Source organism: Argentina silus (genome assembly GCF_951799395.1).
Source record: "Argentina silus genome assembly, chromosome: 2".
Classification (NCBI taxonomy): domain Eukaryota; kingdom Metazoa; phylum Chordata; class Actinopteri; order Argentiniformes; family Argentinidae; genus Argentina; species Argentina silus.
The window spans coordinates 19960930-19973934 of record NC_139656.1 but is presented as its reverse complement, the minus strand read 5'-3'; the positions used below and the strand labels follow the sequence as shown (position 1 = coordinate 19973934).

Genomic DNA, 13005 nt, shown 5'->3' with positions numbered 1-13005 from the left:
GCTGTTGGAGGTTGCAGGATAAGACGGGATGGAAGGCAGGCCAGATTAAGGCCAGGCCTCACTGGGATGGCCATGGCGTGTCTGGAAGGATCAGAAACCCTGTAGGGTTCTCCCAGCAGGAATCCATGGATTGGACTAATCCTGAATGGAGAGCCCTCACTCCTAATGGGGCTAGAATACAGGCCAGGCAGTAATCTGACTGAGAAAATCCCCTGACCACACAAGCCAGGAAGTACGTACACACACACACACACACACAGACTTAGGAGACATCACTCATGGATAACCCAGAGATCAGTCTCTGATGGGTAAACCCCCCCCCCATGTTAAAGGCACCATACGCAGGATTGCGCCCTCTTTGCTCTACAATGGGAATTGCAATGACAATTCAGAATAGTGTCTTAGAATAGTGTCTTTCATGCAAACGACTTCTAACTAAAACAATGAATTAATCTGGTCATTGACACGTTTTTATCCAGCAAATGTCTTAGTTGCATGATCTTAAAACTAGCAAAGGACCTGTGTGGTTGCAATGCAGTCCTTATTTAGTTTGGAAATATATGCACGGAAGTGAGCCAGCCAGCAGACTCACATTCGCTAAACCTGTTGAAAGTTTCAAACAAATCCCCTTATTCCCCTCAAAACTCAGACAAGGTTGTAATGTCAAACAGGATGTTTACTAGGAAAAATCATAAGAATACATACAGAACCTATTTGCATACAAAGGCTTCTGTTGCTTAGGTTGGCGTCAAAACACTGAGAAATTGTTGTGGCTCCCAGGCAGTACAGTAGGTAAGCCAATGAGCCACACACGCATGTCGCAGGTTACACGGCCACAGGAAGTGGTAGACGCCCAGAAACGTCCCGAACATTTTGGAAATTTAGGCAGAAGGGCAAGGCCTTGGCAGGTCACGTGCTGTGTCAGTCTGCAAATGCATCTTAAGTAATCATTAGCATAGTTATTTAGCATGAACATTTTCAAGGGGAAAAAGCTACATATTGCAGCAATAATAATAATAAATTAATTAAGATGCTTAAAAAAATATGATCTCAAATAATCTTCAAACTGGCCACTCTTTGTGCACTTAGAATTAAATGATATCTCTCTCTCTGAGGATGCTTTCACAATTATCCCCATCCAGGGATTCTCCAGAGCGTGTTACAGTTGCACCACAGGGAATGGGTGGACTCTGCAGACATGCTGACAGCAAAATTGTTTATAGCCACCAGGCATACTGGAGGCTATTGAAAGGTAAAAACATCCCAAGGCTGGCTGGGCCAAAGAGACAGCTCCTAACTTTTACGTATGGGGATGCCCTCTGGGTAATCACAACAGTCAACAAGACACACCTCACTTGTTATCACTCCAGGCAGAGGCAGTAGAAGAGGGGACAGATGAGGGATAACAGGACACAAGTGTCTGACCCGGGAAACAAGCCCCAGACCAGATTATATACACTAGCCACTCCTTTGATTTACTATTGGTTTTGCGAGACGGGGAAGATGGCCCCAGTCCCACATGGGGATACATTTCGGACCAATTACCACGCAGTTATAGATTAGTGCTACTGACAGATGTCGTTGCTAGGATGTCCCCACGTGTAAGACTAGAACGGGAGGATAAGAAGGTTGCCCTCCCATAGATGACCGGTCAAAAGAGGCAACGCCAAGATGGCGGCAAAGTGAACCGGCTTCCTTTAAAGAGGATTTGCCCGGACGTTCTCAGCGAACAGTAGGCTCCATCGCGTGTGAATTGTCCGAAATGTTACCGTCACCCATCGCCACGTGGACTAATACTCTTAGCACCCCATCTCATGTGAACATGGGAGAGACAGGGGGGGATATTCACAGTTAAACCCAGAAATCCTTCTTAGACTTAAATGAAGGTTTTGCAGGGCTTGTTAGGAGGAGCGCTATTTCTGGCACATTTTAAGAGTCTCAAGGGAGCAATTGAGGCTTGAGTGAGGTCTGGGTGCAGATCGAGGGAGATGCTGGCATTTCAACATCTGTCACTTTTTGGTTTTGTAACTCTGGACTCCTCCAGGGTCTCACCCCAAAGAGTCTGTACTTCCTGTGTACCCCCAGCGGCACTCAAGATACAGTGCTCACTTTACATGAGAGAGTAGAGACTCACCATCCCTCCAACACCACCAGGTACTATCAGTGGAAACACTACACTAAGCACAAAAGCTTACAATATTCCCCATGTTACAAGACACGTTTAGCAGGATTCTCCAGAGAGCGGGACAGTTCCCAAAATCCACCATGTTTACATGTGTGGTGGCACATGGGGGGCGTTAAAGAGCCCATTTGTAATGACTGCATCCTGGCTAATTGGGTTTGACTCAGCACAATGAGAGATTGAGAAGGCGACACACAAGAAAACTGCTGATGCGCCAAATGAGGCACAAAAGCTTACAAAAACATTCTGAGATGCTAATCAGAGTGGCTTTCAGGTGAGCCAACGAGAAAGACCAGGCTCTACAGAGCACAGTCAGCATACAGACAAATGTAGATGGATTTTGGTGGCGCCAGCCTTGATTTCAATGTGTATAACTATTTACAGTTGAATGAGCCTGGGGGACATCCTGAAGAAGTCGCACCCTCACCATTTGTCAATTCCTTTGCGATTGTAATGTGTCTCACACCTTGTGGTGTGTCATCAGTGAAATGACTTCCTTTTCCTATGGGAGGCTGACTTGTCCTGCTTACTTAGGGCTTCTCATACATAAGACTGTGCTTTTGCAGCTACAGAAGAGCCTGAAGGTGCTCTATGCAAATGCAACTTTGAGACAACAACAATCTGATAGACAGAATGAGACATTGTTTGATCCAGCTTCTGAAATCAAATTCTCAGAGGGACAGATGGTCATGATGCGTGTCTTTGTGAAACAGAATGCCTTTGAATCACACTGGCATGGACCTTATGAGGTCACGGCTGTATGCAATAGTTGTGTAGCCGTTAAGGCCGAGAGGAAGCTCAAATGGTATCACATAACCCAGTGTAAACTGTACTCAGGTCAGACCTGAGAAGGTACTTTCTAACCATGTACCAGTCTCATTATTTTCATTCTATTTTACAGATTGACGTTCCGTGGACCCCGGAAGCCAGAACGGTGAAAGGATCAACCTGCATTGAATTAGGGCAAAGGGTCAAACTCAAACATGATTTACGATGGGAGATGGGTATGGAAACAATTCAAAGGGCCATCTAGTGTATAATCACATACATTCGCTCCTTTGAATATAGTTTCATGGCCCCTGGTCTAGAACCAGGACCAAGACAAATTTGTTGTAAGACAGGTTCTACGATGCTCCCACCGCTATCACTATAAGACATGTTCCTCTGAATGATCTTACCTCCAATCATACTTCATGGATGAAGTTAACACATTGCTAAAAAGGTAGGTGGACTTGATGATTTATATGCAAAGTGCAATCATGGCAAGGATCCACAGAAGTGTTATGACTAAGAGTCTCGCTCCAGTCCTTTATGTATGCACACACAGATCCAAATAATTCAACACATTATAATTGTGTCTCTCTTCTGTTTAATCTTACTTCTCCCCCGGGTAAAATTAGACCTAGACTGTTCATCTGGACGAAGCAAAGGGAAGGTATGTACTGTGTTGGTTCGTGTGCTGCTAGTCCAACTACTTGGATGAGTCTACACAATTGTTCCTGGACCAGGAAGAGCTGTTTTAACCTCACCACTTGCGGTTATCACAAACCAACACAGTGCCCAAAAGCATACAGTACATCCCCAAGGGAGGTCTTATTAAAGGCAACATTAATAAGACCCTCCTGGATGTTGTGAACCTGATCCAGGTTCATGTGTCTTACAATATTTCTAATGTTCTTTCAGCCTATTTGTCTAGATGCAACATAACAGGTGATAAAACATTTAAATGGTTGCAATCACATATGGCTGATTTGGTATTGGACTACAAGGACAGATTGGCTGTCCACGCTCCCTCACATACCCGTACTAAGCGAGGCTTAGTCGGTGATGCGACTGGACTTTTCGGTACTGGTAATTCTTTATACAACACTTATCAGATTACTAAACAATCACAACACACTTCTCGGCTTTCTGATCAAATAACTACTGGCTTTCAACACAACCAATGCTGATGATGGTCTAATCAAAGCCGTGAAATCAGAAGCCAATTCTCTAATACAGCTTAGTGATTTCCTTTTTAATCAGATGCATACCGTAGCGCATGAGGTTGCATGTAGAAGTTTTGCTCAAGATTTGTTCACAGCCTCTCGACAGGAGATATTGGACCTCCGACTTAGCATTTGATCTCATTTCTTTGTTCGAATTGGACAGGTGGTTCATGGGGTCTACCATGAAGGACATCCACTATGCTGAACTTCTAACCACTTCTATGCTGTATAATGGAAATGAATGTATTGGTTGTATTGGTTTTTATGCAACATTCCCTTTTATCCATCCTGATCGGGTATTTTTTAACACTACTACTATTCGCCCTCTAGGGGTTGTTGTCAAAGACTAAATTATCAAATGGGACCACCTCACTGGCTATATGACTGTTAAAGGTCCTGAGACCTTGTTTACGACTCATTCTTGCTGTCATGAGACATTAAGTTATGTCATTTGTAATACACTTCAACTAGAATCCTTCAATGATACTAAGTTGATAAATGTGCATTCTCTACTTGGTTATTAAATGACTTCCTTTTCCTATGAGGGGCTGACTTGTCCTGCTCACCACACCTTCTGAGACCTCCCCCTGGTGGGAGGATACCTTCCACGAGGCGAGCATGAGGAGTCTGACCGACACTATGGCAGCTGTTGAGAAACTTGTCCAGGAGACAAACTACCACCTGCATCAAGCTCAGGTGGAGGGAAACCTGGCCAAGAAAACTGCAAAGATCCTGTCTAGTGCCTCCTTTCTCTCTGCCCAATATGCCTACACCTGGTGGGACTGGATCTATCGGGGGTCCGTCACTGCCAGTTTGCTCATCTTCACTATCACACTCCTTCAGTGCTGCTACTTCAGATGTCTCATCTCTGAACGCCGCAGTGATCCTAAATCCTGTCTTGTTCTTGGTACCCTTGGTGTTTCTCTCTCTCAGGGTACCATGCGGGGGAAGCTGTAGATGGATATGAAGACAGGCTGATGAGTAAGCTGGTCTGAAAATATGATGACAGTCGTTGGCTAAAATGGTGACCACTATATTCTATTTACATGTGAATTACTCTGTGTTTGTGAGCCAAATAGAATGCCTTGATCAACTGCTATCACTTTACAAGTGTTTTGGGTTCATTGTGTCAGAAGAATGGGCACACCTAGCACACATCCTGTCTGTGATCAAATCGTTACACCCCTTTTTCCCTATTTTGATATTTGAATGTTTCATAGATGGGTGTATAGTCATATTTGATCTCATTTTAACATGTGTTTTATGAATAGTATTTTGATGTCATTTCCATTCTCATGTGATGTCTCTTTCCAGTATGTTGATGTGTATCTTTGATAACGTTCCACAGAGATTCAGCCAAATGGTCAGTCAGCTCATTACTATTGGAATTGGTTTCGCACCGCTAGCTCCGGATTCAGCTGAAGGTGGAAAACACTGTTCATGAATTGAATACCATTGTTGACACAACTTGCCAGAAGGTGTCTCCCATTTGATAAAAGGTCCTTTGAAGAAATCCCACTTGGTCTAGGGATGGTATAAATTGTTTCCAGAATGTCACTTCGAGGAAACTGCTTATCCGATCTCCTACATGAGTTAGCACGTATAGTCTTATTAGGCAATCTTAGTTTCAATCGATGACATTCCCAGAACCTTCAACTACGACGGTATGTTGTGTTATGTTCACACTTTTGATTGTATGACTTGAACGATGCTAAATAGCTTATATTTGTCTTGTCTAAATAAATCCTTTGAATTGACGATCACGCTTCTCTCTCATTTGTCCGAGAATGCTACGGTGAAATCTGTATGCTAGGATAATCTGCTAGCACGTCGCTTTGAATGATTTTGGCCCGGTTATGCCTAGATATATATTTATGATCAATTAGTTTGTGTTTGCACGACCCAATGCTCGACGCACAAATATGGTTAAGATGTTCGTTTTGGCGTGAGGCGTTGTGATTTGAGTAATTAGAATCTTCTCATAATTAGGAGAGTTACTCTCGACATATAGCATGTGAGTGTAGAGATCTCTTATTAACTGATTATTTGTATAATTGATTCCTGACTAACCTGACATTCAAAGAGTCTAGTGTGGTGCTCTCGTAGGCGGCCACAACGCTTAAGACAGTAATCCGTCTATAACTCGCTTGTGTTCATTACATTTGGCGAGACTATCAAGTAGGGAGCCTCTGAATCATCCTTTGCTCTATAGGATTTAAGTCAAACTTGGACACTAACTATTCTACATTCCCTCTGGCAATCTAAGACTTGAGTTTAACGCTCACTTCACAAACACATGGTTCAGCTAGCCTCCTGCCTCACACACACAGCACGACATATGAGAACTGCAAATTAATATAGGCCGAGTCCTACATAGGTTTAATATCCTTGTTTAGTTTCCTACAGAGGTTATATGATATGACCAAGTTGATGCGGAGAAATACGAGTAAAGCACCAAACAAAGGAGCGGACACAAACATGCAAAGGTCAGAGGTTAGAGGGTGAGCCTCATCCTCCCTCCTCTCCATTGTGAGTCAGCAGCTCATGCCTTGTTCCACAGGACATAGAACTACCTCAACATTTTTGCTTCATAACATGCAAATGGCACCTTTTAGTGTTAAAACAAGTACCAAGGGTTGTGCTAGCTTTCAGAAACCATTAGACAATCTGCATTTACACCCATTTCACCTGCGTTTTAGTTCAAAGTAATCTTGATATTAGCGGAATAGTGGCATGTCAACAATCCATGCTTAGACATTTGCTTCAGGGTGAGCAGTGTCTCACTATATTTAGTGGTTAACCACCTGTCAAATTACTAAAGGGCCAGTGAAGTGAAAATCGTAATTTCTAGTGTTTTGGTTTGAATTTTGGCTTCACCAGATCAAATTAGCATCACCCAAATATGAAAAATGAGGTTTCTGTTGTTTTCCCAGTGGTCTTTATATAAAAATATAGCCCTGCTACTCTCCCTCAAATACTCAGACGACGGGTGTGATTTAAGAGGATATGCGTTCATCACCACAACCTGCTCGTGTTATACTCCAATAGTGTGCTATGGGTAGTAAAAGAATAAAATATACTAATTATGTCATTTGTTTACATTTGACATCCCTGCTATTTTACCCTGCACACACTGTCAGATCACGACAGGTACAGATAACAGCTAAGACTAGATGAAACAGGCCATTTAGAATGTTGTGGTAAAATGCAGCAAGACGGTAAGAAAATGATGTAGACCTAGCTAAAGTTATCTTGTTGTTTAAGCTAGCACAGTGTTGACCTGTTCACCAACTTATCTTAGTCAAGTTGCTAACAATTTTACAAAGCTAGCTTTGCAGTAACCCTGCATAAATCCACATAAGGGACACTGTAGACTGCTTATGATTTAGGAAACATTACAGCAAGCTAAAAAACATTAAACCGAGGAACAACGACTCACGAGACCAACTGTCAATCAAAAATGCAAACGTCATTCCCAGTCAATCCTGTAGTCAGCTGGCTTGAGAAATTGTGATTAGCAAAAAAGCTACTTCTTGGTTCTTTTGGAACATCGTACTATGAGTTAGGTTACATACTTTAACATGTACCCAGAAATGATTAGATATGGAAATCAAAGTCACTTTAGTGGGCCTTTAATGAGATTGAGAGGCATCTTCAAATCACCACACTTTTACCCTATAAAAAAAGGTCTTGCAATTTGATCAAATACCTTACTGCGTTATCTGGTCTAATCAAACTACACAAACAACCGTTGTTTGTCCCTGTCAGCATGTTCATATGTGGAGATGGTGGATGGCTGATCAAGGGACAAATGTTTTAGAAACAAGAGAAAGTCGTCAATCTTATTAGAACTAAGCACATATGATGTTTTATTGCTTTAAGCGTAATTAACATTATCAACAACATTACAAATTGCCTTGTAAAATTTCTGAAAAACAGCAAGAAAAAAAAACACTTTTTTGGCCACATCCTAGAAATGCATAACAGCCAAATCGCACCTGTCTGTATAATATTTGTCCTTCAGTTAATCTTTGTTTGGGGTGATGTTACATTGATGCAAGGACTAGGTGTGAAATGTGGCGAAAGGACAGAAAACCTAATCAAAGGCATTATTACACCTGTGTTTACAAAATGCAATAAGATTATTTTTCAGTGTAATAAATAACTTCATGCATGAAAATCACAGGATTCTGCTAATGCGCCGACTGAAGTCTCATTTCAGTTTGAGTATTGGAACATTGACAATGGAAGGGGAGAAAAACTTTCCATAATTTCTGGAGGAGTGGTGAGCATGTGTGTGCAGGGAAGGCATTTTCCTGACAAGCCTTCAAAGCATTGCAAAAAGTTTGAGAACCTGGCCCAGCATTGATTTAAACTGTGGTCTCTGTAGACTTCCACACAGCACCAGCTTTGATGCTGCTGAAAGCCCAGGGCTTGAGATCCAAGAATCTCCTTGGAGTTCAGAGTGGAATAATGACCATCCCACTGATCCCAGGGCCTAGCCTGTAGAGACAATGGTTGCCAGAGGCAACCATCTCTCTCTTTACTCTGACCAGATAACAACTGCTGGGAAACAAAACAAGAGAAGGAAAACACAAACAACAGCAGCACACTCAAACCCTCCATCATTCACAAAACTATTCCATACACCACTGAGTCTTAGCTGTTTAAAAACAAGATCAGAGTCCTGACATGTGATTGGTGGTGGTGGTGTTGGAAATACTAGTTGGCTGTGTCATTTTAAAGCGTCATGTCCTAGAACAGAGCATCCTGACCATTAGCATTTTCAGATGCTATACGTGTGACTCTCAAGACCACAGGTGAAAATTGTAAAATGACAATAACATGTGGAGCCCAGCAGAGAGAGAGAGAGAGGGTGGGTGTGTGTGTGTGTGTGCGTGCGGGAGTGAGAGGCTGGCTCCTTTTGAGCTCTAGTAGTGCTATAGCTGGGGGGGGGGGGGCAGTGAGTGGTACTGTAAAAACAACACAGGACTGGGCTCTGTTGTTTCTGCCCAGGCTGCCACTGTGTGTGTGCTGCGGCCTGGCCCGTGGCTTTGTGCGAACGTGCAGACCTATGTGGGGCACCGGGCATAGTGGGATTAAGGAGGAGACGGGTGCTCTAATGCTCGCCTGAGGGCACAGGCATCCTTTATCCTGCCTCTTTTCTGTTGTTTTTTTCCCCCTCCCTTCCTCGCTCTTTCCCTCCCCTCTGCTCCCCAGGGCATCGGATTACAGGAAGCGCCACCATTTTCACAACCTGGTCAGCTCCATTTATCTGGGAAATCAGGACGAAGAGGCAGACACACCCCCACCCCATTCCCTGTGTCCCTGGGACAGAGAGCACCTCCCCAGTCTGCTCTGTGCTACCATATCTGAGAACATATCTGACTGAGCCCGCCGCCAGGCCAGCCGCCTAGGACACTAGCACCGACCTTTCTGTCTGAATACTTAACATGCATCACAGAGCAGACATGGACACAGGGGGACAGGGAGCGGCTGCACTGCTCATCTACAATAGCATGCGCACACACCAACCTGTGTTTCTCCGAGGTTTTTACTGGGCCAGGGCGGGGCGCCAAGCTGCTCAGGGTGGAGTGAGGTTTGTTTGCTGGATGAGTGAGCAGGGCTATTGCTATATGTACATTTGGACTCTGTGAATGTCAACTTATTTTTCCACTTCTCCTTGCACTAGCACCAGCTATTGACATACAAGACCTGGCCATTTCTGGAGTTCATATGCAGTGCGCAAGTTCTATAAGAGGATGCTTTGCATAAAACATTCAGAAAGATGCAAATATAGGTCTACTGTTTTTAATGCAACAAAGCACAGCCCCAATCAGTCATTAATTAAAAGCTGGAGGTGTAAACAAGGTGTATTTTCCACCTTGTTCAATATTTTGCCATGTCCGCCTCTGAAAGCCCCCACAGTAACTTGATTGCTTTGAACAGCAGTGCTCTATATGACAAAACACCAGAGTCCAGCCTGCTACATTTCAAGCATCAAGTATCAGCAGCCACAGCACACTTATTGTAATATCTTACTGAGGCAAATTAGATTCAGCCATCCTACCTGTCCTCCACATTGTAGAGGAACCTGACACAGCCTCCTGAGAGAGGGAGAGGGAGAGGGAGAGCGGGGGAGGGGGAGGGTGTGTGCTTGTGTGTGAGAGGAAAAGAGAAAGAGCTGCACACCACTCCTCTTCTACAACATCTACATTATTGATCAGGCTGCATTCTGCATGCCAAACCTCTCCACCTCTAGCACAGCAAGTCTGCTAAGGAGGACCGAGGAGCTGAGCCGCAACACACACCAGTATAGGATGGTTGCATAGTTCTTACCACAACAGTTGCACATGTTTGGGATATGAACCATTTCAAGGTTTTGCAAATAAACTTGTATAGGTGTGTTAGCCACAAACTAGTAGCTGGCCTCAGTTGTTACATAGAAATATATGCAGTGTGCGCATACACGGTAACTAGGCATTACATCAGTCATGTAACTTTACATTGGTTTTAGAATGTAACGATGGAGTGTGTATTACACCAGGTCAAGACAGGAGGTTTTTGACATGGACAGAGTATTCTAAGGACAGGGGTCCATCTGTCCAACCCCACATTAAAGGTTTCTCATTGCTACACAGTCCTAGCTGACCAATGGTTGTACTAGCGTACATTGTACTACAGTGCAATATGACCACGGGTAAGAGAGAGCACAATAAGGAAATCATGCAGGAAATGAAGAAGGGACTAGAGAGGATAGAGTACATGAGGTAATGAGGGGAAGGAGAGAAAGATGGGAAGGTGAGGCAACCAGATGGTGAGGAGAGGAAGATACTGGTAGAAGTACAAACATGTGAAATAAAGGGGTGGAATTAAATGAAGGGTTAAGCTAGGGGTGGAAGAGAGGAGGGATAAATTGAGAATCAGCACCATTTGAGACACAGTTAGCAGCGCTTGTTGGTTCAGCACAGCCACATTGGGCTCACACCTTCTCCAAATACCCAACATTCTGCTGTTGTCAAGGTAACCAGTTCTCTGGACTGCAAAACCCAAATTCAAACACTAGCTGTAATCTAAAACGTTTGCTTTAACATAGGTTTTCTCCTAGAAGGTTACTGCCGTGTGACCTGGCTTTTATAAAAGTACGATTTTCCTATAGGAAAAGCATTCAAGCATTCAATCCCTAGAGAATACAAGGGGCAACGAGACTGTGAAAAATGAGCATGCATAAGTTATGGGAAATCAAACAGCTCTTCAGGGGGGGAGACAACCCTCTCCTGGGTGTTGATGCTGTTATGCACTGAAATATGCTATGAAAGTCCATACATCAAACTCAGAATGTAAACATAACTGGAGAGACTGTCATTTTTTTGGAGACAGACAGCAGCTACCAAAATTAAGTTGTACTGGTAGTTGGAATCGGGCAAGTGATGCCCTTACCGAGAAACCAGCTGTGATATCCACACGTGCACACACACACACAAAACAGGGGAGGGAGGGGGGATGCTTATCCCCAGGCTGTCTACCACACACACATGCACTACCAGAGAGGCAGAGGTGGACTGTGGGACAACTCCCCCAGCTCCATCACATTTTACATAAGAGGCAAAAAGGGAAAGATCATTAAAATGGAAAGACATGGCTATGCCTTAAGTAAAGTAGTAAACACCAACCGTAACCTATCTTAACATAGCCTACTGCACTGCCCATTTCAGAACACTACAAATACAACCCCATATTGCCTTAGTCTTACAGGTTATTCCTCTGCAAAGGCAATTCAGAGCCTGAATGCCAGGTTGTTATAATGCCTGTGCAGGTTTAGCCATGACATTTAACACAGAATCTTTTCACCTTTTTGGTGCATTATTCATTCAAGAGCAACTAATGGAGCTCAGAGCACTTTTACCATGGAAAAAAAAAAACCTTAACAAGAGCCAGTGCAGCTGCATGGTTCTCCCTAAAGAGCCACCTTGTCCACTTGCCTCCGCCACATTTCAAAACAAATTAAAGTGAAATTTAGCAATGATAGAGTAACCATCTTTGATAGCCAATGACATCATCACTAAAAGTAAAAGCGGTAGTATGTCCCTCAGTTCATTCTTAGCTGCATTTTTAGCACATTTTGACATGAATAAACTCAAGTTGGTTTTGATAATGCAATCAGTGCCACCTTGTTAAAAAAATCCTGGGGAGAACCCTGACCTGAATATTAAACACTACTATTATAAACATTATTTCAACCGTCACATTTCACCAAAACCTCAAAGCTCAACAGAAACCCTAAAGAACACGCCTGGTGAAAGATGACTGATTACTGGCACATTAACAGTGAGGTAAACAACATCATGGTGTCACAGATGGAGGTGTCTCTTTGAACCACACCGCAGCAGCAGCATATGCACTTAAGATTCAGAGACCAGTGGCGTTGCAGGAGCCTTGGCTGGTGCATTGACACAGTCTTCGAATGCAGAGATGGCAGGGAGCGAGCAAATTGCAGAAGAGGGTGAGTAAAATGGAGGTTAAAGGGTGCAGAGAGGGACTCGCAGAGAGGCCTTGTCGATGATGAGGGATATTAGGATGTGCCATGAAGGAAAGTGTGACAGGCACAGGCTTCTCAGAAATGGACCCGGACACTAGTCAAATGTAACCCCCCTACAAAGATGGTCTCACTGGGGAGGGGTTTACAATAGCAGCATTCATACTAATCACCAGGTATGCCAAAGGTCTATTAGGCCTACTTCAACACCAAAATTAATTGAGATCCTTCCTCTAAGCTAACATTTTCTCTGTAATAGAAAGCTCTAGCCTAGCCCATCCCGTGGCTGCTATAGCACC

At 43.6% G+C, this 13005-nt stretch overlaps 1 protein-coding gene and 1 pseudogene across 4 annotated transcripts in view; one reads left to right on the top strand and one right to left on the bottom strand.

Annotated features, from left to right (window-relative positions):
• The window catches only part of ankrd11 (ankyrin repeat domain 11), a 94513-nt gene that overhangs the window by 71846 nt on the left and 9662 nt on the right, over positions 1-13005 (bottom strand). The gene's annotated exons all lie outside the window — the stretch shown is intronic.
• LOC310815425 lies at positions 3925-5165 on the top strand (annotated as a pseudogene). Its single transcript has 3 exons — positions 3925-4686; positions 4817-4981; positions 5104-5165. The product of its transcript is annotated as an uncharacterized misc_RNA (transcript).